General features: G+C 43.2%; 2 non-coding genes across 2 annotated transcripts; one reads left to right on the top strand and one right to left on the bottom strand.

The window, feature by feature from the left end:
- Positions 1-3030: 3030 nt before the first annotated feature.
- Trnai-aau lies at positions 3031-3104 on the bottom strand. Its single transcript has one exon. It is a non-coding gene; the product is annotated as a tRNA-Ile (tRNA).
- Positions 3105-10684: 7580 nt separating this feature from the next.
- Trnak-cuu lies at positions 10685-10757 on the top strand. The gene has a single exon. It is a non-coding gene; the product is annotated as a tRNA-Lys (tRNA).
- Positions 10758-25697: the final 14940 nt, after the last annotated feature.

The raw sequence follows: 25697 nt of genomic DNA, 5'->3' as shown, positions 1-25697 counted from the left end.
GATAAAACGTAGAATGTTGTTAACGTTTGTTGTATTTTAAAACCTTTAAGAGCACTCGCATAAAAAGTTTAGAAGCATTACTTTTCAGCATGTCCTCGTGCGTACAGTCATCGCCGTTCTTATCCATTCAAGTATTGCGGTTTTTCTTCATCGGCATCTTATACTTTACTTGCACGTGTAAAGTTGACATCCGTAACATTCAACATCAGAAAAAGATTCAAAATTTTTTAATAAGGTTTACGGACGAACACTCTCGGAATTTCAACAGTAAACTTCTCTGTGATGCACAACGCTCTCTTAAAGCGTCTGCCACATGAATTACAGTATCTCCGTAACGCTGTCGCGCCGACAAAACGATCCCATTCGGAGAGGGCCCTCTCTTTGTTGGATTTTATTTGTGTTATTAATGCAAACTGGTAAGGATGACGGACTAATGAGCAAACTCAAATCGGTCGAACAAGAGTTTTTTTAAATCTTCTTTCGTGGATGAATTATATTTCCCAAAGATTTTTCTTACGAATATGTCCACTGTCATATGTGCTTGCTACATATTAATAACGTTACAGTATAGTACAAAATGTAACTACAAGAGATATGCAATGACACGAACGAAAATAACACTTCTATTCAAAGACAATAATTAGACTGAAGTTACTGTGATTCATAATGGTTCCCTGGACATTACAAAAGGTGGGACCTGCTTCTTAATAGCCTATGTAATCACCACGGATGACCTGCTACGATGCACATGGAGCGAGAACTGTGCCAGTTGTTAAGTGGACACTGTATAGGACATTGAGACGTCTGTACTCGTGTGAGACAATGTTATCAGCAACTGAAAGAGTTTGAAAGTGATCTCACTGTGGGGCTCCATTTGGCCATCTACATCTATGTGATTACTCTGCTATTCACAATAAAGTGGCTGGCAGAGGGCTCAATGAACCACCTTCGAGCTGTCTCTCTACCGTTCGACTCTCGAACGGCGAGCGGGAAAAACGAGCACTTAAATTTTTCTGCGCGAGCCCTGATTTCTCTTATGTTATCGTGATGATCATTTCTCCGTATGTAGGTGGGTGCCAACAGAATGTTATCACAATCGGAGGAGAAAACTGGTGATTGAAATTTCATTAGAACATCCCGCCTTTGTTTTAATGATTGCCACTCCAATTCACGTATCATATCTGTGGCAATATCTCCCCTATTTCGCGATGAAACAAAATGAGCTGCCCTTCTTTGTACTTTTTCGATGTCATCCGTCAGTCTCACCTGATGAGAATCCCACACCGCACTATTCCAGAACAGGGTGGAGAAGCGTGGTGTAAGTAGTCTCTTTAGTAGACCTGTAGCACTTTCTAAGTGTTCAGCCAATGAATTGCAGTCTTTGGTTTGCTCTACCCACAATATTATCTATGTGATCGTTCCAATTTAGGTTATTTGTAATCCCTAAGTATTTAGTTGAATTTACAGCCTTCAGATTTGTGTGACTTATTGCGCAATCGAAATGTATCGGATTTCTTTTAGTACTCATGTGAATAACTTCACACTTTTCTTTATTCCGGGTCAATAGACACTTTTCGCACCATACGGATATCTTACGTATATCATTTTGCAATTCGTTTTGGTCATCTGATGACAGTAAACGACAGCACCATCTGCAAATAATCTAAGAGGACTACTCAGATTGTCTCCTATGTCATTAATATAGATCAGGAACAATAAAGGGCCTGTAACACTTCCTTGGGGAACGCCGGATATTACTTATGTTTTACTCGATGACTTTCGTCTGTTACTACGAACTGTCACCTTTTTGACAGGAAATCACGAATCCAGTCGCAGAAGTGAGTCGATATTCCATAGGCACGCAGTTTAGTTAGAAAACACTTGTGAGGAACGGTGTCGAAAGCCTTCTGGAAATCTAAAAATATGGAATGAATTTCATATCCCCTGCCGATAGAACTCATTACGCCATGAGTATAAAGAGCTAGTTGTGCTTCACAATAACGATATTTTCTGAATCCGTGCTATGTGTCAATAAATCGTTATCTTCGAGGTAATTGATAATGTTAGAACACAGTATATTTTCCAAAACCGTATAGCAAATCGACGTTAGTGATGTGGGCCTGTAATTCACCGAATCTTCGGTAAATGTCAGTACGAATATCTCTAGCCTCTAACGAATTATTCACTCTGCAGCGGAGTGTGCGCTGATTTGAAACTTCCACGTAGATTAAAACTGTGTGCCGGACCGGGACTCGAACCCGAGACTCTTACTTTCGTCGGCAGGTTCTCTCTGGCACCTGTGCTACCCGAACACGCCTCGGGACCGGCCTTCACAGTTGCACATAAAAGGCAAAGGTCCTGGGTTTGAGGCCTGGTCCGACTCACAGTTTTAATCTTCCAGGAATTTAATCTCCAATCCCGCTCAAGAGACTTAATACATGACTTGTTTTAGAAAAGTTGGTACAGTGTATCAGAAGAAAAATTTAAGTACGTCTTACAAGGAAACATCACCAACATAATATCACATTTTATGAAGGTAAAAGCACACTTTAAAGAGAACCCAGCAATCGATCCCGCGCGAAAATTTGGGCCATAATTTTGATAACTAAGTTTTTAGGAACTTAAAATCTCATACCTTCTACCAAAACAGATGCGTTGTAAATTCACAGTTGCGTATCTAGCTTATACAGTAAGTAAATGCTAGCATCAGTATGTGTGTCTAACAGTTCAGGTAATCTCTGAGAAGCATCAAGTGGAGATTTTGGAGTGCCATTGGGCGAGTTCTTTAATTTTACAAGGTAATGCCAGCGCTAACGTTGCTTCGTGATGTAGCAAATTGATATTAAGAAAGCAAACGACCAGAAGGATAAAGAGCTCACGTATGAAATTACTTAGAAGAGCAGCGGGTGCACATTCCTTCACGAAATCGACACGCGATGTGTTGATTATAAGTTTCAGTTTCTGGACCGAATAAGCTACTGTCACGTACGTGAAATAGTGGACGTATTTTGTAATAAATTGGTAAAACAGTGGCCCGTGGGGGGATCGAACCCACGACCTTCGCGTTATTAGCACGACGCTCTAACCAACTGAGCTAACGGGCCCACGTGTCAGGAAAGCTGTACGGCGTCTAAACAGAGTCCGACCGCTACTTTCTCAGATATAAAATAACGTTTTGAACACATTTGTGAAGCACTGCTGCATCAATAGGTATGGGAGTCCTTTCCTTAGTGTGACTGCGGCGAAGAGGTGGAGACACTACATCACATAACATGTGTTTCCTCAGTGCATTTACAAGGACAGTGGAAGGCCTTCACAATTTATCTGATCGGATTTCAAATATGGCTTCTGAATGTAAAATCATTATGAACTAGAGATTGTGTGTATCTATGTTAAAAGGTATATATTTGTTGTAAACAGTTATGTAATACTTTCTCCTCTCTTTATAAGATGAATGAATAAATAGTGTTAAAAGCTCCATAAAAAAAGTAACACGTATTTGTTACTGTTTAATTGAGAATGAGTTTTCCAAGGCCTTTAATCCAGAAACACTCTCTATCTTCTTCGTCTGTTATCAGTGACGACTGTATAATCTGCTGACTGGAAGACCGTGCCGGAAGTGTCCACAAATATCTGGATAACCACAGGAGACGTGTGTGTAACAGCTTATCTTCTGTAGCTACTACAGATTTTAATCTTCAACGACAGCCGATAGACCAAGTTCTCAACTACGTAGATGAGTTCGTGTGGCTTCCGGCCTTACGGAAGCTTTCTTCTAGCTGATGTCTATAACGAGGCTTCTATAACACATGCAAAACCGAATACCTCAACAAAGTTTCGAACTTTTTAAATGAAATAATTTCATTTTGTGTGCTGGTTACTTGCTGTGAGAACGATATTGGGCGACTATCTTACTGCAGAAGTGAAACAGCGGTCAAAACGGTGGACAGAACTCGGTCGTCGCTCGGCAAAAATGCGCACTCCATTTCATCTGCGGTAGAGGAGGTATTTTCTCGGATAGAACCTGCATTCTCTTAGGATATCACCTTGCAAAGGCAATAACTAGGTAAATAGTTTGTACATACTGAGAACATTAGTGGTCCTATCATTCGCTGTACTGTATAAAGTGCTGGGTTTTATTAGCTAAACATTCTTCGAATCGATTACGTGCTTGCGATGACATTACGCATGGCTGTATCTTGTTATTACGCGACAGTGTGGTGTGTTTGGGATACCTAGTGAGACGGCATGGTTCAAATAGCTCTGATCACTATGGGACTTAACTTCTGAGGTCGTCAGTCCCCTAGAACTTCGAAGTACTTACACCTGGCAAACCTAAGGACATCACATACATCCATGCCCGAGGCAGGATTCGAACCTGCGACCGTACCGCTAGCGCGGTTCCATACTGAAGCGCATAGAACCGCTCGGCCACCTGGGCCGGCTGAGACGGCATGTACCTGTTCACATGCAACTGCTATTTGCATGACGTCATGTAATACACCAACCTGTGTTCCACAGTAGTGGTCCTGAACTCCTGCTGGTTTCTGGAGAGAAATTTTTTTCCTTTCCAAACGGTATAATCTTACAGTTTGAAATACTCTGTACGATCGTGCAGGAGATAGACATTAGCGATACGAATATGGCGATCTGAAGAAGACTGAAGGAAGAAATATGTTCCAATCAACAGAATCTTCGGTAAATGACAGTACGAATATCTCTAGCCTTGAACGAATTATTCACTCTGCAACGAGAGTGTGTACTGATTTGAAACTTCCACGTAGATTAAAACTTGTGTGCCGGACCGGGACTCGAACTCGAGACTCTTACCTTTCGCCGGCAGGTGCTCTCTGGCACCTGTGCTACCCAAGCACGTCTCAGGACCGGCCTTCACAGTTGCACGTACAAGGCAAAGGTCCTGGGTTTGAGTCCTGGTCCGACGCTCATTTTTAATCGGCCATGAATTTAGTCTCTAATTCCACTCAAAAGACTTAATACATGATTTGTTTTAGAAAAGTTACTACAGTGTATCAGAAGAAAAATTTAAGTACGTCTTACAGGGAAACATCACCAACTTGAAATCACATTAAATGAAGATAAATAGCACACTTTCAAGACAACCTCAGCAATCAATGCTGCGCAAAAATTTGGGCCATAATTCTGATAGTATGCAGTTGTGACCTTCTGGATGTACAGCTTTCAATCTTCCGCGCTCCCACTACAGTCGCCGTATGTCCGAGCCCGAAGCAATGTAGAGGAGCGACAGCCAGAACCCTCCTATTCGTGGGATGTCGAAGGCGTAGGCAGAGGAGGTGGGGGAATGTGCCACGTCTGTCCAACAAGTTTCAAAATCTTATTCGAGAACGGATGTTGTTCTTTGGGAAAAATAGCTAAATAATATGATTACGTAATACCGCAGTTTAACAATATTCCCACAATATACGCCTCAAAATTAAAATGAATACACGTAAGTAACTGAAGAATTTATTGATTTTCGGGTTACAGTTTAATCATGGCGATAACGTGAACAACCGCGCAGCAGCTTAAAATTTACGTCCGTTTAACAGTGTTAGATTTACAACAAAAAAAAAAGACGGACAACATCGATGATGATGATAACTGAGTAGCGCTACGCTACTTCTGTAATGACACACACATTTGTTCCATTCATTTATACTGTATTCGTGCATCATAACATAAAAATAATGGCGGTAAAAAAGGGAGTTATTACGTCATAAACCTGTAGCTGACGTCCACCATCTCACATAGCCCAAAACATTTGGTCCACCGCATTTATACCGCCTTGGTTCACTGCTGTGACACTTTCCTGTGATGTCACTCTTGCGAACACGTTCCCAGTTTCAACAGTTGGAGACATCTATCGACTTTTTAAGTCGTATTCCAAATAGTGTCTGGTACTTTGATTGTGTGGAGACGTAGTTGTTTCATCAAAAATGTCAGCTTGAGTGGTTACTTACGTGTGCAACAATCAGTCCGATTGTAAGCTAAAGTTTAAAAAATCACATTTCATTCGTAAGTGGAGCCATTAAAGAATTTTTTTTTCTTTTGTAGATATGTTTTGTGCTTGGCGCTGTTTACATTTGTTGTTTCCTGTATTTTTCATTGCCTTACAAATCGGAAACACCTCGACATCCGAGCCACTCCACAACAATGATCTCGTTCCCGCACAACACCCGGCGATGTGACAGTCGAAAGACTGTAAGATGGCAAGAACTATGCCCCTTACATGAAGTCATTGAAGATCAACTAACTCACGTTGAGCGAACAGTAGGGCTGAACAAAAATGACTGACAAGGCACAATGCATCTTGTAGAGGGTATATACTCAGAATTGACCGTGGCCGCCGGGGGAGCGGCTAAGGGAAGCGACAATAGGCAGCTTAGGGCGGCTCAAGCTCTGAGAAAGTGGTAACGGTGCGCGGCCTCCAGCCGCCTTAAGATGAGTGACAGTGAGTGGGTGGTTGACCCCGACTCCATGCTGGTGCACCGGGAAACAGACGGAGAACATGTACGACTGTTGATAAATGTCCGTCGTCCAGTTTTCTGTGAAACATGCGAGAAAGCCGCGCAAAGCTACGGTGGAGCTGTCAACAGAGGTCAAAATATGCGTGTTCGTGACTATAGCAACTTCACGCTGAATTCACGGTCCACAGAGTCTGAAGAAAATCAGGTGAACAGAGACAGAACGAAATACGCCGGCCTCCGATGGGAACGTAGGACCAAGGAATTTGAAGTACTCTCCTGGGTGTCAGAACCTAACCTTGATGGGTGGCCTGGGAGGAGCAAAATAGAAGTTGAGAGAAAGGGAAATTTTGTGGGAATTTGTTCACTTCCCAGAGCAGGCATTGGTCGGCACTGGGAAGCGTCGCATAATTAATGCGACTTGCGCTGCAATTGGCGTAAGTGATTTTGTTGGAGGGGAAACCGAGGCGAAGAGTGGACTGTGAGAAGTCTCCGTAGAGGTCTTCCGTTCCCAGCTTGCCTAGAGTGCGGACGTGGCGTTCTTTACTCAGCTTGCCTGCGAAAGAGTGAGCATCTCTGCGGTTTATGACTTAGAAAATGGAACGATTGAGCTTGGAGATAGAAAGTTTTGGTTCAGCTATGTACTGAGCAAGGTAGCTAGGAGTGAATAGACGAGCGCAGCCTTGCAGCACCACGAGGTCGGCCGACGTCCACACAACGACGCCGCTCCGCCACGCTGTATTCGGTGATATTGCGCCCGCTCCGGCCACTGATTAATTTGTTGGATCATGTCGGCAAAGTTTCCACGAGGGTTTCATGGGCCGTGTACTGTAGAATTCTTCTCGCACTTCGCATTACGCCTGGGTCAGTCGACAGGAATTACTTTTGAGGTATCGAGCTTCACTCCACGCAAACGCAATTTATTACCACTGCCTGTTAGGAGAGTCATGTAATGTGATGATTGAAGGTCGTGAGTTAAAATAAATTTGTGATAATCGACTGCATCTCTTTTCAATCAAGTAGTTGAAATCCCAAGTCACTTTCTTAATTAATTTTATGTTCAACATTTGCATCTGGTGTTCGAAAGCTGCATATAACATCAATGTTCACCCCTTTTTAATTAAAAGTGATCAATTCTGAATCAATTAACGTCAACACTGCCACCGTAGTTCAATCAGTAGTCACAGGGCCTTATTACTTTCTCTGCGTTATCCGATATTGCGGCAGTTTTGCACACTCTGTTGATCTGTTAGTCAATTAGCTGGGGTGAACACACGGCAAAACCAGATAAGTGACGGGTGGGGTGTTAGAATACTCTGGCCAGAATAGCCGGAAGTAGTGTGTGTGTGTGTGTGTGTGTGTGTGTGTGTGTGTGTGTGTGTGTGTTGTGATTAGCAATCCATCCGCTTCACAAGATAGCTATTCCTTCATGAAGTTTGTTTTCAATAATGATCTACGCAGTAACAGGAACACAATTAGAACGCCAGAAGAATACAATGACATTACGCCACATTGGGCATGTCTGTATCACAAACAGGGTTTGTTCACAAGCTGCAACCAAAACTTTTCACTGCCTGACAGAGAGCAAAGTAAAATTTGGAACTAAACTGAAAACGTTTCTCTTTGACAACTCCTCCTGTTATGCAGAAGACTATTATTGTAATGTGTAAATGGTGATGGGTAGGAAAATATTGACTAACATCTGTCGTTAAATAAAAAACAAAGAAACTAATGAATGATCAGCGTGGAGACATATTAAAAAAATTGATGATATACAAATTGACTCGGTTCACATAATTAAGATTTATCGTGCAAATGGTACATGGACCATCTGACTAACTAACCCACTGTTGGTATATCACAAAGCCTGGTATAGACTTACATGTTCGAAAACCTGAAAATATTCAAAAGTGAAATGAAGCAGATGATCAAAGTAGATGTACATTCCAATCGCGTTTCGTTATTCCTGAAAAAGTGACTGAGCTACTGGCGAGAAATATTCCGCGAAAAGAAATTAATTGGCTATTGTTGGATAGGTGGGTCTATATGTTACACAGGTTAGGGTATTACTACTAAAAGAAAGTGGTACATACATGATAAAGCAAAATATCCATTTTGCGACGTCTAAGCGTTTAGACATTTCCTTTAGTCACATTTATAGTATTGCAAAACGATGGAATATATATACTGCATGGAGGTGTACGGAGGTGTACTACTATGCAATTCTGTTTCTTTGACGTTTAAATAATAGTTCACATTGGTGGACATATACAAGGTACGATAGCATGAGTTGCTTCCTTCCTTATTGCACACATTTATGGTCTAGCGAAGGACACGTAAGTTCTTTTGCAAGCGTGAACATGAAAATGATTGCCATACGAATTTAAATCAGAAAACACAGTAGCAGTAAGCAAACAAGCATTGGCTTCGGAGTTCCAGCTTCGTTCGCTATTGATGCAAGAAGAATAAAAATGGAATTACATGGAGTACGAAAACATCCTTTTCACGTCAGTTCCTTCTCTTGGTGATTATTCTAAATATATCAGCAAAGAACAAGTTACATTAACGAGGCCGAATGTGTCGCATTGCTAGAAAAACTACGTATTAAAGAACAGAAAAACATTCGAAAGTGCCTTCCTGACACTATGTTATTCATGTAAGCACTGCAGTTTTTAGTGTTTAAAACAGCTGTTGCGAACACACGACAGAAAGGATGAAGGAGAAGCAATCCTGAACAGTACTCTTCTGATGTTCTGGGCTATCTGAGATAGCGGCAGGCTCTGGCCACTTCGGTTTCAAAACAACGTGCAGCCTAAGTGTGTAGCGGCGTTTCCCTCTTTTCTGTCCCTGCGTGGTATAAATGTTCAAAGCAGAGAGATTTCTGGCACAAACTACATGTTGGAAACCACTGTGACACAATGAACAAAGCATGGTACCAGCGTCAAAATTGTAATTCGAAAACCTCTTACTGTAGTGTACAGTACAGTACTTCGCGCTTGGACATAAAGCGATTGCAGTGTAACGGGACGAATACCAGACAAGAGCACATATTTAAAAGCTGAACGTTTAAGTCATATCTGCGTTAAATCTAAATTGCGGCCCAAATTTTCACACAGGGTCGATTACTTGGGATGATATCTTCCAACAGTGCTTTTTTCTTCTTAAAATATGACGTTAATTTGGTGATGTTTCCTTGTTAGTAGAGGCGATAACATCTGTAAATGCAATAGGTTTATAAGGAAGAAAGTGAGTATAAGAGAGGAATCAACTGGTCACTTTAGAATTCCAGATCAAAATACTAAGGCACCTATGCTTTCAACAAATACTTTACATTTTTGCTAGGTTTGAAACGGTACAATCGGGTAAGTAGACGATTTCATATCATTCTCCGTCTTAGCTGAAGTTCTAAATGGTTCACTGTCGGTAAGGAACGGTAGGTTGCTTTACGTCTGAAACAATGCAGTTCTCGCGCCTCCAGGGTTCATCCCTGGTGTTATGCCGCGAGAACTGAAATGATGTTAAATCTTATAATTTCCATTGAAGACTGTCTGTCTAGTAACATAAAATATAGACACACACAAATTTTATGTGTGAAATTGATGTTACGTAGCGCTGTTATCGAATAAAAGACAATGTCACTCCGATATCGATTAACTGTGCATTAACGACATTCTTTCATCATACGTTATACCATAGTGCCAGCAACATTTGTCCACGGTTTAAAGTGGTTTTCATGCTTGAGGATTACACTCCCGGAAGAAATACTAAAACTCTCTCCTGGCCCGAAACCGTATGCCACTTTTATCGGAACGCAACCGTTACTATTATTGCTATCAATTAAATGGCATCGCTAGATATGAAATTGTGTGGTTAGTCTTACAGGCCCTGCTGCTTATTCTAATTACTTTATCATTTTTTAGAACCTATATAATAGGTGTACTGGAGGACCAAGGGCAGCTACGTAATTTCAGTTGTCCGCCGTCGGGAAGGGAAAGCAGTGTGAAAGTCTGATGGACGGAGGAGAATGCGATAGTGAACGTATGCTGATTCATTTGAGAAACATTTAACTTGATATTGCGCTCAATAGAACAGACAGGACGTAAAAGAAATAACTCTTATCTATGAGAAGAACGACAGTTGTATGCAAGCGAAGTCTTTTATCTTAAGTATTAATAACTGTAATGTTATCACTGACAAATGTAGCCCGGCTAGCTCAGTCGGTAGAGCATGAGACTCTTAATCTCAGGGTCGTGGGTTCGAGCCCCACGTTGGGCGTAAAATTTTAACTTCGCGAAGAAAAATTTGTCGTAATACCTCTAGTGGAGAGGTATGGGTCGGAATAAATCCTGCTGAGAAAACCGTAGGCCATTTTCGTTTCACGCAATGCTCTTGAGGCAGACTGCCAACTGTCGCCCGTTCACCTCTGCTGTGGAGAGGATGACTCACGGGAGAAAGTCAAGGGCATTTTGGGAGCCACTACGTTTACTGAGAACGCAAATTAAAATCTGTAATCTTTTATATTCCAATAAAAGCCGTTCCTTAGTGCCACATCGGCTTCTGTTATTGCCTTTTCCGATATACTGTTGTCACGTTGACAAGACGTATTCAGATTGTTCGGGTAATCAGATGTAATCAGATTCCCAGTACGATTCCTCTGTAATCATTCTACATCCTACACTTTTTTTTTAACATCTACCAGAGCAGAAGTTATTCGTTCAGATAACGATCGCTGAAGTGTTGTGTATAATTGGTTTTACAATTATGTTATTTGTTTACATGTTAGGCCCATTAAGCACCGTATTACACAATGTTTAAAACTGGAAGGATCAGAAAGGAGTCAATACCGATTGCTAACGTTCGATTTCAACTACTCACTTCGGTGAGAACCTTCTCAGAGATACTATAGTTAGAGCTAAATGACATACTACCTGATAAAACGGAACTTCTTTTGTCGAAATTATTGTTTCAAGCGTTCTTATAGGCGTTCGAAAAAGATTAACGAGGATTGGTAAGCTCTTTCTTCTTTAGGCAAGTTCGAGGGCACCGTGCGACGTACCCATAGGACCTATCTTGACTCTCGACAGCCTGTATAAATGACTGTATAAACCATAAAAATCTGGTAATGCCCTTGAAAAAGAGAAAAAAAAGAAAAAATCTACAATATTTTAATAAATAACTTAGGTTAAGTTTAAACGTTGTATGTTCCTAATAAACCTAGACAAATTAAAGCTTTCATACAAAATCTACTTCGATAGTCATACATTGCACTTGAGCTAGATATAGGCTACAATAAACAGTTACTTGATGTGTAGATAAACATTGGTAACCGGATGGTATACAAAATCACTTAAAACAACACACAGTACTCTATTTCACGTCTCCTCCCCACTTTTCTCCGTCTCATTATCACCTTCCTCTCTCTTCTTGTACTTTCCATTCACTGTTCAATACCTTCACTTAACCGTGCTCTCCCCATCTGACCTCTCTTCTCTCCCACTCCCTTACATGTGCTCTCCATTTGGCTCTTTAGCTGCCACGCTACTCTTTCATTTCACTACATATTGAATAAATACACAGTAACGTAATTAAAACGACATAATACACATATGACAACCACAGATGAAGAGAACATTATTAGATCAAGTGGAAACGAAAAAGAGAGGTTACGTTAGCAGCACTGCACACAGAGAGACAAGTTCAGCGAGTCTGCAAACCAACACTAAAGGTCCTATCTTGTGTAATATCTCACTTTAGAAAACGTGTCTTGCTGCAAACCATCGTGAGATTAGGCGAAAGACTTCAGTGACAATGAACTACCTCAAAAACGTGCAAGCAGGCGATGCTTCGTGAGGTATGCGAATGTCGGATATAAAATGCCGTATGTTGAAATCATACCGCAGTATCTTTGTGTTCCCAAAGTTAGAAACCTAACAAAAAATTGGAGACCAGTGACAAAATATTGTATCGAGAAAATGAAACTAATGAATATTTTGGAAAACGCGTCTTACATTTCACAGGATTGGCTGGGTGGCTGGGTGCCCGCCTGTGCACACGTGTGCTGCTGCCGTTTGTGCGTCGCAGATAGAAGAGGTTTTCCCGGCCGCCAACGGAACGTGCCTCTCCCGCGCCCACCGCTGGGATGGACACCCACCCCGAGTCGCAGCTATCACCGTGTTGGCGAGTACAAACTTTCATTTTACTCTTGATTTCTGTCTGTAATTAACTTTTGGAAAACCATGGCTGCCGTAAATGGTGGTGAGACTGTGCAGTGCACGTTTGATCGAAACTTTGAGAGACCTACTGCCTTTGAAATTATGGATTGGGTAATAGAAAATGTAAAAATTCCCGCGGAAAACTTTACTGGACTGCAGCTGGACTTCATAGTGACCTCGTTGTTCTTAAAAATTGATGACACTGGGGAAATAGGGGGGATTCTGGGGACAAACAATGGTATCTGAAAATTTCACCATAGGGACGGAAAATCAGCATTCAGGATATGGAGTTAGAAACATAAAGATATACAACCTACCCTTTGAGGCGCCAGACGAGGAGGTTGTGAAAACTCTCAGGATCTATGGGCACGTAATCGGAATAGCCAGGGAAAAATGGTCAAGTGCGTATAGGATCCAAGTAGACTCTGGAGTGTGTGCGGTCCGTGAAAATAGGCCTGCGAAAACACATCCCGTCCTTCGTCACGGTATGTGGACACAGAGGTTTCGTGGCATACAGCGCACAGCCGCAACACGCTCCATCTGCCACGCTGCTGACCACATGTGTAACAACTTCCCACGTAGACGACCAGCGCAGTTGCCAAGAAAACACACGTACGTAGGGGCAATAACAAATTTGAATGCCCAATTCCCGGTGCTCACAATCGAGGAAACAGGAGAGGCGCAGCCATGAAACACGGCAGCGATGGAAGTGGAAAACGCCACGCCCCCTGCCTGCTTGCCAGCAGCCGGAGGAGGAGGTGGAGGAGGAGGAGACAGCAATGGTGAGCGAGGCCGGCGGCGGCGCCGGCAGCGGACACAGCCCCTACGCCCACACAGGAACAAACACCTTCACGGTCCAGCCTCAACAAAAGGTAGATTAGCGAGGGGCCGCGGAAACCGGCCCGCGCCTTCCAGCGAAGCAGACCACTGAGCCGAGACAATAGCGACGGACACCGCAAAGAAAAACACCACTCCTGAGATGACACGAGAGCAGATCATCAAGGAGAAGGCAAACCACCTGAAAAAGATATTGAAACTCAGCAAGGAAGACGACGTTAGCACGAAAGCTACGACTAGGGCAAGTGGAGAGACTTCTAAACAAAAACCCCAGAGCACGGAAAAGAACAGGGCAACAAACAGAAAAGATGAAACGAAGACATCCAGACACAGCAGGAGGAGAGAAAGAAAGAGAAGCAACTCCTCGAGCCCACAGGAGGAAGGCGGCAAGTCCACCGGAACTGAGAGGCCCCCTCACGCCGTGGACATCGACTCCAACCCAGAATGAGGTACTCAGTTGCTACAATAAATGTAAGTAAGATTTCCTCACCAGTGAAACTCAGCTTGCTAGCTGATCACCTCCGCCACAATGCGAGACATAGCGCTGCTGCAAGAAGTCGTCTGAACAAACATAGAGGACATAGCCGGATACAATGTTATAACAAACATCGACCCTGAGGTAAAATGCGACACAGCTACCCTCATTAGAGACTCATTAGAGACAATATTGAATTTGGCGTGGTACGTCGATTTCCTAACGGCCGTGGCATTGCAACAAAAATTCAAAATACTCTGTTTGTAAAGATATACGCTCCCTCAGGTACAGAAAATAAACCAGCGTGAGCCCGCTTAGGAAGAAATCTGCCGCCTACTCAGAGTAATTGCCAGAGAGTAATTGGAGGTGACTTCAACTGCGTTGTGGCGCAGGAGGATCAGATACCGACTCCAAATATCTCAACGGAACTGCAGGATGCGATAAGAAAATTGGAACTCAGGGTTATGTGGAGACAAAAACACCGACACATAGCTGACTTCACATTTGTCCGCAACAACGGCAAAAATATGCTTGACAGAATATGTGTGTCTTGCTGCCTAGTACCAGCAATAGGTAGTGTGCAAATTCAACCAATGGCATTCTGCGACCACAGTTCTCAGATATGCCAAATAAGCTTGCCACAACAGAAGAAAGAAAGTGGCAAAGTACAGCGGAAAATGGATACAAAAGATCTTGAAAGACAGCAGAGTTCGCAAAGAAATTACAGAAATGTGGGCAGATTGCCTAAAGACGAAAAACACAGCAGAAACAACGATCGATTGGTGGTCGTCGAAAGGTAAACCAATGATCAGGAAAACTATAATAAAATATAATGCTGCCTTTTGGAGAAAATGCACTGCGGATTTCTACACGCAGTGCATGAGACACATAAGCAACTCTCCAGCAGCCACTGAAGCCGACTTCCTGCCGAAACTAAGAAGATTATAAACAAAACTCATAAATATGCAAAACGAGGATACACAAGAGATAGTAAGAAGAAGCCAACCAATGTGGACGATCGAAGAAGAGCCCGCTGCAACCCACCACATCTGCCGAATCGTACGAAAGAAGAAACAGAGGCTGATAAAAGAACTCCAGAAAGAAGACGGCAGTAAGATAAGAGATATCACAAATTCTAGAAGAGATCCACAATCATTTCTGCCAATTATACAGAAGTGAAGCGACTAGCGAGGCCGAAGCAGACGTCCTCCTCCGCAAACTGTCAGATGTTCTGACAGACGAAAACTGACAGAGAGAATGTGGAACGACGATATCTACGACATCGTAAAATCCAGCGGTAAAGTCGACATGAGTGGATGGCACCCCGACGGACTTTTACCGCGCCTTCTGCGATGTAATCGGAGACACCATCCAGGGTGTCGTCAGCGACGTGATCGGTGGCACAGAGCTCCCACAAGAGGAAACATGCCGACTACAAAGTAGTCGCGCGATGCATTGCGGACAAAATGAAACTAGTAATGCCCAAGAATATAAGTCCACACCAAAAATGCGCGATACCAAGAAGGACTATTTTTGAAACAGTTGCAGGATACAGGGCGGCCATCAGTCTATCGACCATAAACAGGACGGAAACGGCGATAGTGTCGATAGACTTCCAAAAGGCCTTCGACAGAGTGAGCCACCACTTCCTGTTCAAAGCTATGGAAAAGTTCGGACTTGGGGATTGCTTCCTGCGAGTCGTAAAGAATATCCTAAAAAGTGCTACTTCAACAGCACAGATGAACGGCCCCTCCACAAAACGGATACCCATACAAAAATCCGTAAGACAAGGATGCCCACTGTCTATGTCTTTGTTCGCAATCGTGCTGGACCCGATGTTGAGGCAAGTCCAAAACGACATCAGAGGCCTCTCCCTCTACGGAGTGACACTGAAATGCAAGGCCTATGCCGACGACGTAGGTTTTTTCGTCAGCGATATAGCAAATCTCGGAAAAATAAAAGATACCCTACGAGGATTCGAGCAAGCGGCGGGAGCGAAAATAAATCCACAGAAGACAGTTCTACTACCTATCGGAAGCAAAAGATTGATAGAAAGAAGCGATTGGTACAAAGTGATAGACACACACAAGTGTCTCGGGCTCCAACTGTATGCATGCCCGCTAAAAATGAGTAGGGGGACAAGGGGGGCGTCACCCCACTCTCCATTGTTGCCAAATTTATTCAAAATGGCGGCGATGACGTCATCCAAGATGGCAGCATGTAGACTTGGCAACATCGCATGATGTAATCAAAGATGGCGGATTTTGGCGGGGGAATAGTCAAATTGTGCTATGTCCACTAACCTAACCTCAAGAAAAAATGGCGGGCAGTTTGCATTTTGGCGGGAAAATGGGCCAATTGTGCTATATCCACTAACCTAAGCCTCCAGAAGAAAAAATGACGGGAAGTTTGAATTCCAACAGGATAATGCATGCAAAACTGTAATTCTCTTTATTATTATTATTCATTATCATTTATTATCATTCATTGTCATTTATTATCATTCATTGTCATTTATTATCATTCATTGTCATTTATTATTATAGGCCTACCTCCACTAGAAAATTGCACCAAATTCAAATTCCAACACGATATTCTCTCGAAAACTGTACTTCTATGTATTATTATCATTTATTATTTATTCAAGATGTCCGATTTTCTCTGTGAGAAAGCCATTCTTCTTACATCCATAACAAAAATCTATCACAAGTTCAAATCCCCAACACAATAATTGATCACATGTACGAACTTTCTCCGTCACTTATCTTTTTTCACTGGTAGTCTATCATAATCGCGTCAAATAATAAACTGCACTTACAGTAACGTAATTCACGTCCTTTGATTTTGCAGGGGGGAAGGGACTGAAGACTTTATTTCAGGCAGTACGGTCATCACTTGTTCTCCAACACAGTCAGCACACACATCTTTGATATCACAGTGCAGTCACCACTTTGATTTACGCGATCCCCACCCTATGGCATGCTTGGTGTAAAATCGAGACTTCAGCGTCATAACTAAGTTAGCTGTGGGTATGTGTGAGGCGCTGTAATCATTGTGTACACACTTACCCGACAGACGGGTGTTTACAGAGTCGGTGACGGGATGACTTTTAATTTTCACATGTTGGACGCTGTTGTTATACGTATCTGTTTGCTTGTAGGATGTACCGGCTGCTAATAACTATCATTTTTTATATAGACCTGGTGGAGTAATAATATTATTTCTGACTCGTGATGTGGTGTGATCATTGGGCACTAGACGTGTCCGCAGGGCTATATTGGGCTCGTATCATAGAAAGGAAAAGTTTTACGATTGGGATAGAGATAGCTCAGTGTAAGGTGACCGGCGAAAAGGATGTATGCCTGACAGGACGGAAAAGTAAGCGATCTAAGGTTATTGCCCGTTTTTAAGTGCTGAACGTTCTAGTCTTAGGAGTGTGTGTGTGTGTGTGTGTGTGTGTGTGTGTGTGTGTGTGTGTGTGTGTGTGTGTTTATGTTCTCTCTCTCTCTCTCTCTCTCCCCTCCCTCCCCCCTCTCTCCCACTTACCGGAACCTTCGATGCACCGATCATGGACTCTACAACAATACTTTACACATGATAGATTGGATGATTTGCTTAAAAATCTATCGAACTACGTTGTGTATAAATATCGCTCCGTTCTTGTTCTCCTTAAGTGTATGCTATTAAATTAAGGCACTTTCAGATCTGAAACTTCCTGGCACTCCGCTGCAGAGTGAAAATCTCATTCTGGAAACTTTCAGATCTGTTACTATATATAGATCGATATGGTGTGCTAAGCTCAAAGACTTGGTTACATTTCGAGAAATGTGGTGCACTAGGAAAGCTCTATTCAGTCAAGAGAGGTGGAGTGTAGCTGTATTCGTCTGCTCGGTTGAGGAATAATTGGGTAGCGATGTTGCGGGGTAGGTAGGTCAATGCCGAGGTGAGGATGGTCTTTTAACGTAAGAGGACTAGATAGCTTTGTGACCGCCATATGCAGAGAGATTGGTAGAGTACTATGCGCGAGCTCTTAGAAATATGTATAATGTTGTCTGGTATAATTTGATCGTCTTTATGTGTGTTCGAGAATTAAGTGTGAATGGACGTGCTGAGCAGTCATCTATGAATGGTCGCAATGATACTTGCAAAGTAGAGGATGTATGGTTTAGCTATGATACTGAAATTAAGAAAAACAAGCTGTCACATGATTGGCCAGTGTTGGACTTGGTGTAAAATTTTTCGCGATATCAGCTGTGATGGATAATATTACAGTAGATCGGTGGTGTCTAATCCATCGCATCTGTGCATTGGGTACGACATAATGATTGACTGACAATGCTTGCTTGAGTTGGGGGAGAAATTTTGGTTGATGGACCGCAACTTCCAGGGTTGCTAGCACCGAAAACGGTGATCCTGTACTTCTGTGCAAAAATGACCAATCACTAGAAGTTGAATGCAGAGTTACAAGCTATTCGGTCACTGCCACATATGAGTTCAAATGTAGAGGTGGTCAATCACTTTCGAGGGAAGTGGCTACAACGCCAGCAGGCTCTTCTATTTTCCTTGTGTTATGGGTGTCCTTTATTTAAAATCATTCAGTGTTATGCTATCGACTGTAAGAATATGATTTATAAGATGCAAGGTACAGTTTCCTGTGAGAGACCGTGCATCAGTCCGTGTTAATGTCTGTTTAGAATCAGACAGTGACTTCGAAGTCACGGCAGAAAGACGAAATGCTCGACAGGGTGCAAAAGCGTGTTAGAAAACACTGTTTGAACAAGGGCCAGAGGCAGCTTCTCATTCGCTTAGAGTATGGGTGATCAAACTTTAAAGGGGTCTCTTGCAGTGTGTGTGTATATTTAATATGATCTTGTTCATATAGGCATTTGTAGTTTGTTGGATGTGGCGAGCTGTTAGGAATTCTTGGATGGCTGCACTCTGAGTTATTCGGTGGGAGTATTGTGAATTCCGTTTGACCGCGCTGGAGGTGGATCGTATGGCAGGAGTGAATATGGTTTTATATATGTGAGTGGAAATTGTGAGCGAACGGTGAATGACGTCGGGTTCGCTGGTTGGGGGAGACACTGTTTACATGTCCTGTTGGAGATGCATACATTTGTGCACTGTATGTCGTTAGACAATAGCTGGAGAGCAGGTATAGGGGGAGCCCACTTCAGCATTCTGGTCCTGGGGCTGAGTGGACGACTGTTAAGATGGACAGCTATGTGGCTTTGAAATGCCGCCGGCGGCGCTCGGACACTCGCTTTTTAAGGCGCTGTGGGATTAGTTTGAGCATTTAGTACTTGTTTGGGTGGTTATTGGATTAAGAACTGTAATATTGAAGGTCATGTCCTCAGCGGGACCGCTGTGTAATTGAGTAAGTGTGTTTACGTATTTGAAGATATGTTTCGCGAATGGTGATATTAAGTTGATGGCTCAGTTTAGCTACCACTGTAAGAAAAATAGCTGTCTGCTGCTGAAAGAAAGAAAAGACAGAAAGAAAGGGATGACCTTGCCCCCAGACATGATGAATGAGTTATTAGATAAGAGCAAGTGATAGTTGAATCAAGCGCTGGCAGAATGTTGGGGCAATGGTAATAATATTTAATTGAAGGTGGAGGTGGTAAATATGGACCGGGCTTTGAATATTGTCGTATGTGCTTGATGCTCTGTATAAAAGTTTGCCTCTTTAATTGCGTTTGGTATTTTGGGGTGTGTGTAAAATTAATTTTACTGTTGAAAGTGCGAGAAAGATGAGTTGATTGGTGTTTAGATAGAGGCTACGTTTGTAATTCAAAAAGAGGGGATGAGAATGGTAAATTGATTGATAGGAATGCTTTGTGGGGTGATATATGAGTGTCAAGATAGAGTTGAGGACGTTTGCGTATGTTGATGGTGGGACGGGTGTGAGGTTAGGTGCGGTGGGAGGTGTAAATTAGATCTTATTTAAAAAAAAAAAATGTTGTAAAGTAAGAATAATATTGAGAAGGTTTTTAGATGGCTGGTCACGCGACGAGGCGAGAGCAGGGATGTGTAGTTATGTTTAGTTAAAGGGCCGTGTAATGTCGTGTGAGGAGCAATGTGCAGTGTGCTACAGTGTCATAGGAGGTAAAGACATTTGCTGCTATGATGTGTCTAGCGTATGGAGGCTGCGCTTTGGAATTATGCTACGTTGATATAATGTTGACCTTCACCCGCGTTCGGTGGTCGCGGCTCGGGATCGCGGTCCTGGACGGACGTCTGTGGGTGCTTTGACAGCTGACGAGCACGTTGAACGCGCCAGCTCACGCTTGCGGAAGCCGAGCAGGGGCTGTGCGAGGTCTGAAATCAGACGGATGGGTGACTTCACGATCCTGTGGGCAGGGTGCAGAGTGGGGGTACCTGCGCACGTCTGCTGAGTTATTTTGCGAGCGGATCTGCAGGCTCTGCTATGCGTTATTAGGATAGTTTACGAGTACTGAGCGTATCTGCACATCTGTGTGATGTATTATTCAGTAGCAGTTTGCTATAGTGTGTAATGAAATTATGATTGGGTGCGTGTCTGTGGGCTGTGCAAAATGGCCCAGGGCACATCTGGGATTGGTGTTTTGTGATAGCGTGATAGATACACTGTATGGTTAAATAAGTTGTTCAAAAAAAAATAGAGTGTTCTCAATGATTACACGCGCCTGCAGCGCAGATCAGAGTGATTGGTTTGAGAGGCACCCACATGCCTTGCTCATACTGTGGCATCAAGCAGTCAGGCCTGCAAGATGAGTGGTCTGCCAAGCGAGTGGATTCATTCTTATTTATCGAGTAATATGAACTCTCGTACTCTCAATTAAGTTACAAATTATCCTCCTGTATGAATAATACGCAACGAAAACGCACTCTGACTATCAGTAATTTACAGAACTCTGACTGTTCACTACGCACTGGCAATACCACATTTTCTTTTTGTCTTTTATTTAACGGCTTTTATCAACACGTGGCCACTGCACTCAATATGAATGGCGCACACATTATAAATTCGGGACATCATGACAACATACAATTCGAAGGAAAAGTCCACCAATCTTTTTATTTCCACCATCTTATTTATTCCGATAAATTCTATAACCTAAACACACAAATTCTATAACCTACAACAATAACACATGAGAAATTCCGCCCAGTGGGCATGGCTTTACATTGGTGATTCTCTACCTTATGGTCTCGTAATTATTTAACGCTACAGTGCACTTTCTGGATAGGATGGTGGATCTTTTATTATATCTCACACTTCGACTCTCACAATCATCATCACGAAACTTTCCTCCAGATCGAGCGGTACAGAAGAAACAAGCATAACCCACTAATCTTTTGAAACTACCTTGCTACTCTCCCATGCAAACCACACATACCCAAATTACATGACATACACCACACTACAACATGGAATACAATACAATAAATAGTCACAACACTATCACTTTCAGCTTTCCCACTTCAATTAGTATTTATTCCAGTTTCACACGACACTGCCCCACTTTGTAATTCTACTTTCCTACTATGAACTCTGGAGATATATGCACGTCTTCCTGTGCAATGCAAGCCAAGTGGCGTTGCTGGATAGACGGCCGACTCACCTTGCTTCTCTCTCAGAGTTTGAATCTAGCGTCACACGGAATCATATCACGCAAAGTAATATTAAGAACATATTCATCACACACGCGAGTCCTCAACTGATACCATGGACGAGTACTTCTCTTTATCCTTTGTCTCATACACAGATTGAGACTCACACAGTACTCACCACGTGGAAGTACTCGTCTCTAATTTCAAGTCCTGCACACGTCATTTCTTAAATATTTCAACTTATGGTACACACGCTATTTCTTAAATATTTCAACTTATGGTACACACGCAATTTCTTAAATATTTCAACTTATTGTACACACGCTAGTAATTCAGCTTAACTTAAGCACACGGAAGTATTTCACTTATTGCTACACGTGGTTTCATTGTGACCGTTGGTCACTTCCGAAGATTACTACGATCCCATTAATATTACCTGCCTGACATTTAATTCTCCCCACAAAAAGTTCCTGAAATAGAGAAATTATTATTTCAAACTACTCTTAAATATTCCACATGCATACCATGTTTCCACTCTTTTGTCTTTACGGAGCACAACTAAGACAGGTCTTAACAGCACAAGATCCAGTGGCAGAGTGCTGAAACATGGCCGTTCTTCAGGTCATCTCGCACCTCTGTCGAGGTGGGGGAAGACCATGCTACTGTATTGGTCAGCCACATTTCAGGCGCTCAAAGCTCTGCTAAGTTTCATCTCTTTGGTTCCACCAAAGGTGGCCAAAGGATCGTCTCAAAGATGATCATATATTCACATTCACTATCTGCGGTTAGCAGACGACCATACATTCATTCATTTCACAGATCTCACCAAACTGGATGTAGGGATTTATTTTGTGGGAGTGCACATGTGATCAATTAAATAAATAGTCATTCTTTCCCACACTGGTATCCGGCTTCATTGTATTAATTAAAATTGAGTTATTATTAGAAAAAAAATGTGTTGTTCTGACAAAAATAATGAAGTATGTTGTACCTACTTTCAATGTCGGGCGGTACTGTACCCTTTCAGGTTTTCCGTCACCATCTTGGTTACATGCGAGTAGTAAATGTTTTCCCGGCCGCGTTAATCGAGCGTGTCAACGAGCTACGAGCTATTCTGAGGATAGACGTGAAGGCAGGTCCAGACCTGAGACGCCGGCGGTATACATGAGAAGAACAATGCAGCTTTCACATGTGTCGGCTGTCACGAGCGCTCGGAAGCTGAACTTGGCTGGAGACTCTGGAATCCCCTTCCCCGCCGACCGTACGCGCGCGAGGCCTGCCTTGGAGCGTAATCTAAGGCGCATAGGCGATGTCAATTTCTCCGGTGTTAGGTGCGAATGCGACTGTGTTGAGGTCATGTTTGAGGGAGGCCGAGCAGAGACTTTTGGTCGGTTTGGCGGCTGGTGGTGTTTGTGCGCGTCTGTTGCACTATTTTGCGAGCGTGTCTGTGTGCTGTGCGGTGCTTTATTTGGAGAATTTAAGAGTACACAGCTCGTCTGCTGATATTGTGTACTGCATTATTTAAGAGCTGTTTGGTATTGTGTGGTGAAATTAGGAGTTGTTTACGTGTTTGTGGCCTGTGTCAGATGACCACAGTGGGATCAGTGCGGGTGTTTTGACAAATATACTCCACGACTAAATAAAAGGGCTCCAAATAAATACAGTGCAGCCCTTCCTTACTTCCCCGAGCAGCACAGCGCAGTCTGAGCTGTTTTTGCGCAATAACGGCAATCTGGTCAGACTGTGAGTAAGTCGACTAATAATTGGACAAATTTATCTGTAGAGGAGTTACAGGTCTCGATTGGAATGAATATCTTGATGGGTGTGGTTGTGTTGCCAAGTGTAGTGCACTACTGGAGTTCAGAAACTGCCTTATGTCAGTCTTAAATATCGAAACCTACGAGAAGTAAAAGTTTCAAAAAGATATGTTGCAAATAAATAAAGTACACTCGTTCCTCCTTCCATCAGCCTATGAACTGAAATTATTTCCGAAAATTAGCAGTTGTTTGGTTATTTGGAGGTAAATGTTTTGCATCATTTACGAGTGGTTCGCATGTCTTTAGGCTGTGCAATGAGTTATTTTTAACTGTTTACAATTAGCAAGCGTGTGTGTAGAACATTATAAATGAGTTATGTAGGAGTGTTTTGCCGGTCTGTATGATGTGGGACATGTCGGTGTGAAATACTCCATTCCTAAATAAAGTAAATTCGTTCCTCCATCCATGGACTTACTGCAGGGTGAGTCCGTTTTACCAGAAACGTGTAGGGAGAGGTTGAGTGCTGGTGGCTTAGTTTGAAACAAATTTCTTAGGTTGGTGGCGTAAGCGCAAGTGAGCTTTGTTTACTGGCAGATTTGAAACTTGCCGCTGGTTCCTAGGAGGAGGAGGAGGAGGAGGAGGAGGAGGAGGAGGAGGTGGCGGTCTCCTCGAAAAGTAGTTGAAATTAGGGAGTTTAACACGTTTGCATACGTGTGTGAAATTGTAAATTGAATTATTTAATATAGCGGGGTGGTGGGAGTGAATTAGCGAGCGTTCTCGCGACGAGCAAACGCGCTGTTATACGGCCATGGTGGATTCCACTGTCGGTGAAACTCTGGCGCCAAACGTATCCTTCGTCCGGCACACGGTCGTCAGGTTCCATCGTGTGCAGCGTTAAGTGCTCGCGGGTGCGGCTGACCGTTTGTGGCGGGGCCCTCAGCGCCGCTCGCCGCCTAGCTGGTGCACTGGCCATGAGGGGGTGCTTGACGTCAGCCGGCCAGGGAGCGGGCTCAGCCGGCCGCGCGTATGTCAGCTGCGCTTTGGAGTTTCGCTGTGTGAGCATGGAGGCGTCAGTTGGAACACTCCTGCATGACCGTAATGTCTGAAATAAAGAGTCATTTTCCAGGTCTTTACAGAAGGCTATGTCCGTCGCGTGTATGGAGGGTGTGTGACGTAAGCGGGGCGGCGGCGCAGCGATTGTACAGTTATTACGCGCTAGCGAGAGCGAGTCAGTTAGCGGGCGTTCTAGTGCGGTCCAAACGTGCTGTTATATAGTCATGGCGGATTCCACTTCGAGCAAACTTTGCCGCCAAAAGTGTAGCACTGCTTTCTCGCTCGCACAGGGACACGTGGTGGACGGTGAGCGGTCGGCATCGATAGGTTTGAACGTGGCGCCGAAAGTGTTGCAGGGAAACTGCCGACCGTTGTGCAATTCAGCTCCAAGGGAGACAATTTTGGCGGGAAACGTGTGGAGGCGACGAATACACATGGTGAGCGGTCAAGGGGCCGCTGTGACGTCAAACTCGACAAGTTCCAGCGTGTCCAGCGAAAACATGTTTACGATGTGGGAGCGATCGCTGGGCTCGCCCCCCGCGCTAGTGGCCGGCCGCCTCACGTGACAGGCGTAGGCAGTGTCTCCGTGCGCTGGCCAGGGGGTGGCGAGGATTTGAACTTATTCAATTGGAGCGCGGACGTCGTGGTGACTGCACTGCTATATCAAAGATGTGTGTGCTGACTGTGTTGGAGAACAAGTGATGATCGTACTGCCTGAAATAAAGTCTTCAGTCCCTTCCCCCCTGCAAAAATCAAAGGACGTGAATTACGTTACTATAAGTGGAGTTTATTATTTGACGCGATTATGATAGGCTACCAGTGAAAAAAGATAAGTGACGGAGAAAGTTCGTACATGTGATCAATTATGGTGTTGGGGATTTGAACTTGCGATAGATTTTTGTTATGGATGTAAGAAGAATGGCTTTCTCACAGAGAAAATCGGACATCTTGAATAAATAATAAATGATAATAATACATAGTACAGTTTTCGAGAGAATATCGTGTTGGAATTTGAATTTGGCGCAATTTTCTAATGGAGGCAGGTCAATAATAATAAATAATAATAAATGATAATGGTCTAGACACCTAAGATTTTAATTTGTAGCGTTAGCCGTCAGCTACAGAACGCGATAACTGTCCCTCCGCAGTAAGGAGTAGTTATATGCATCACCGTTGTCCTAGTTGCCAAGGATGTCCCATCGCTATGTGAAGTGACAGTGCCTCCTGCCATAGTCACAGAGGAAAAAGGAAAGAATAACAAGAGAGGATGTTGTGAAACACTTTG

Source organism: Schistocerca americana, chromosome 8 (assembly GCF_021461395.2).
Source record: "Schistocerca americana isolate TAMUIC-IGC-003095 chromosome 8, iqSchAmer2.1, whole genome shotgun sequence".
Taxonomy (NCBI): domain Eukaryota; kingdom Metazoa; phylum Arthropoda; class Insecta; order Orthoptera; family Acrididae; genus Schistocerca; species Schistocerca americana.
Note: the sequence above shows the minus strand (reverse complement) of the source record. Positions and strands in the feature narration are given on the sequence as shown.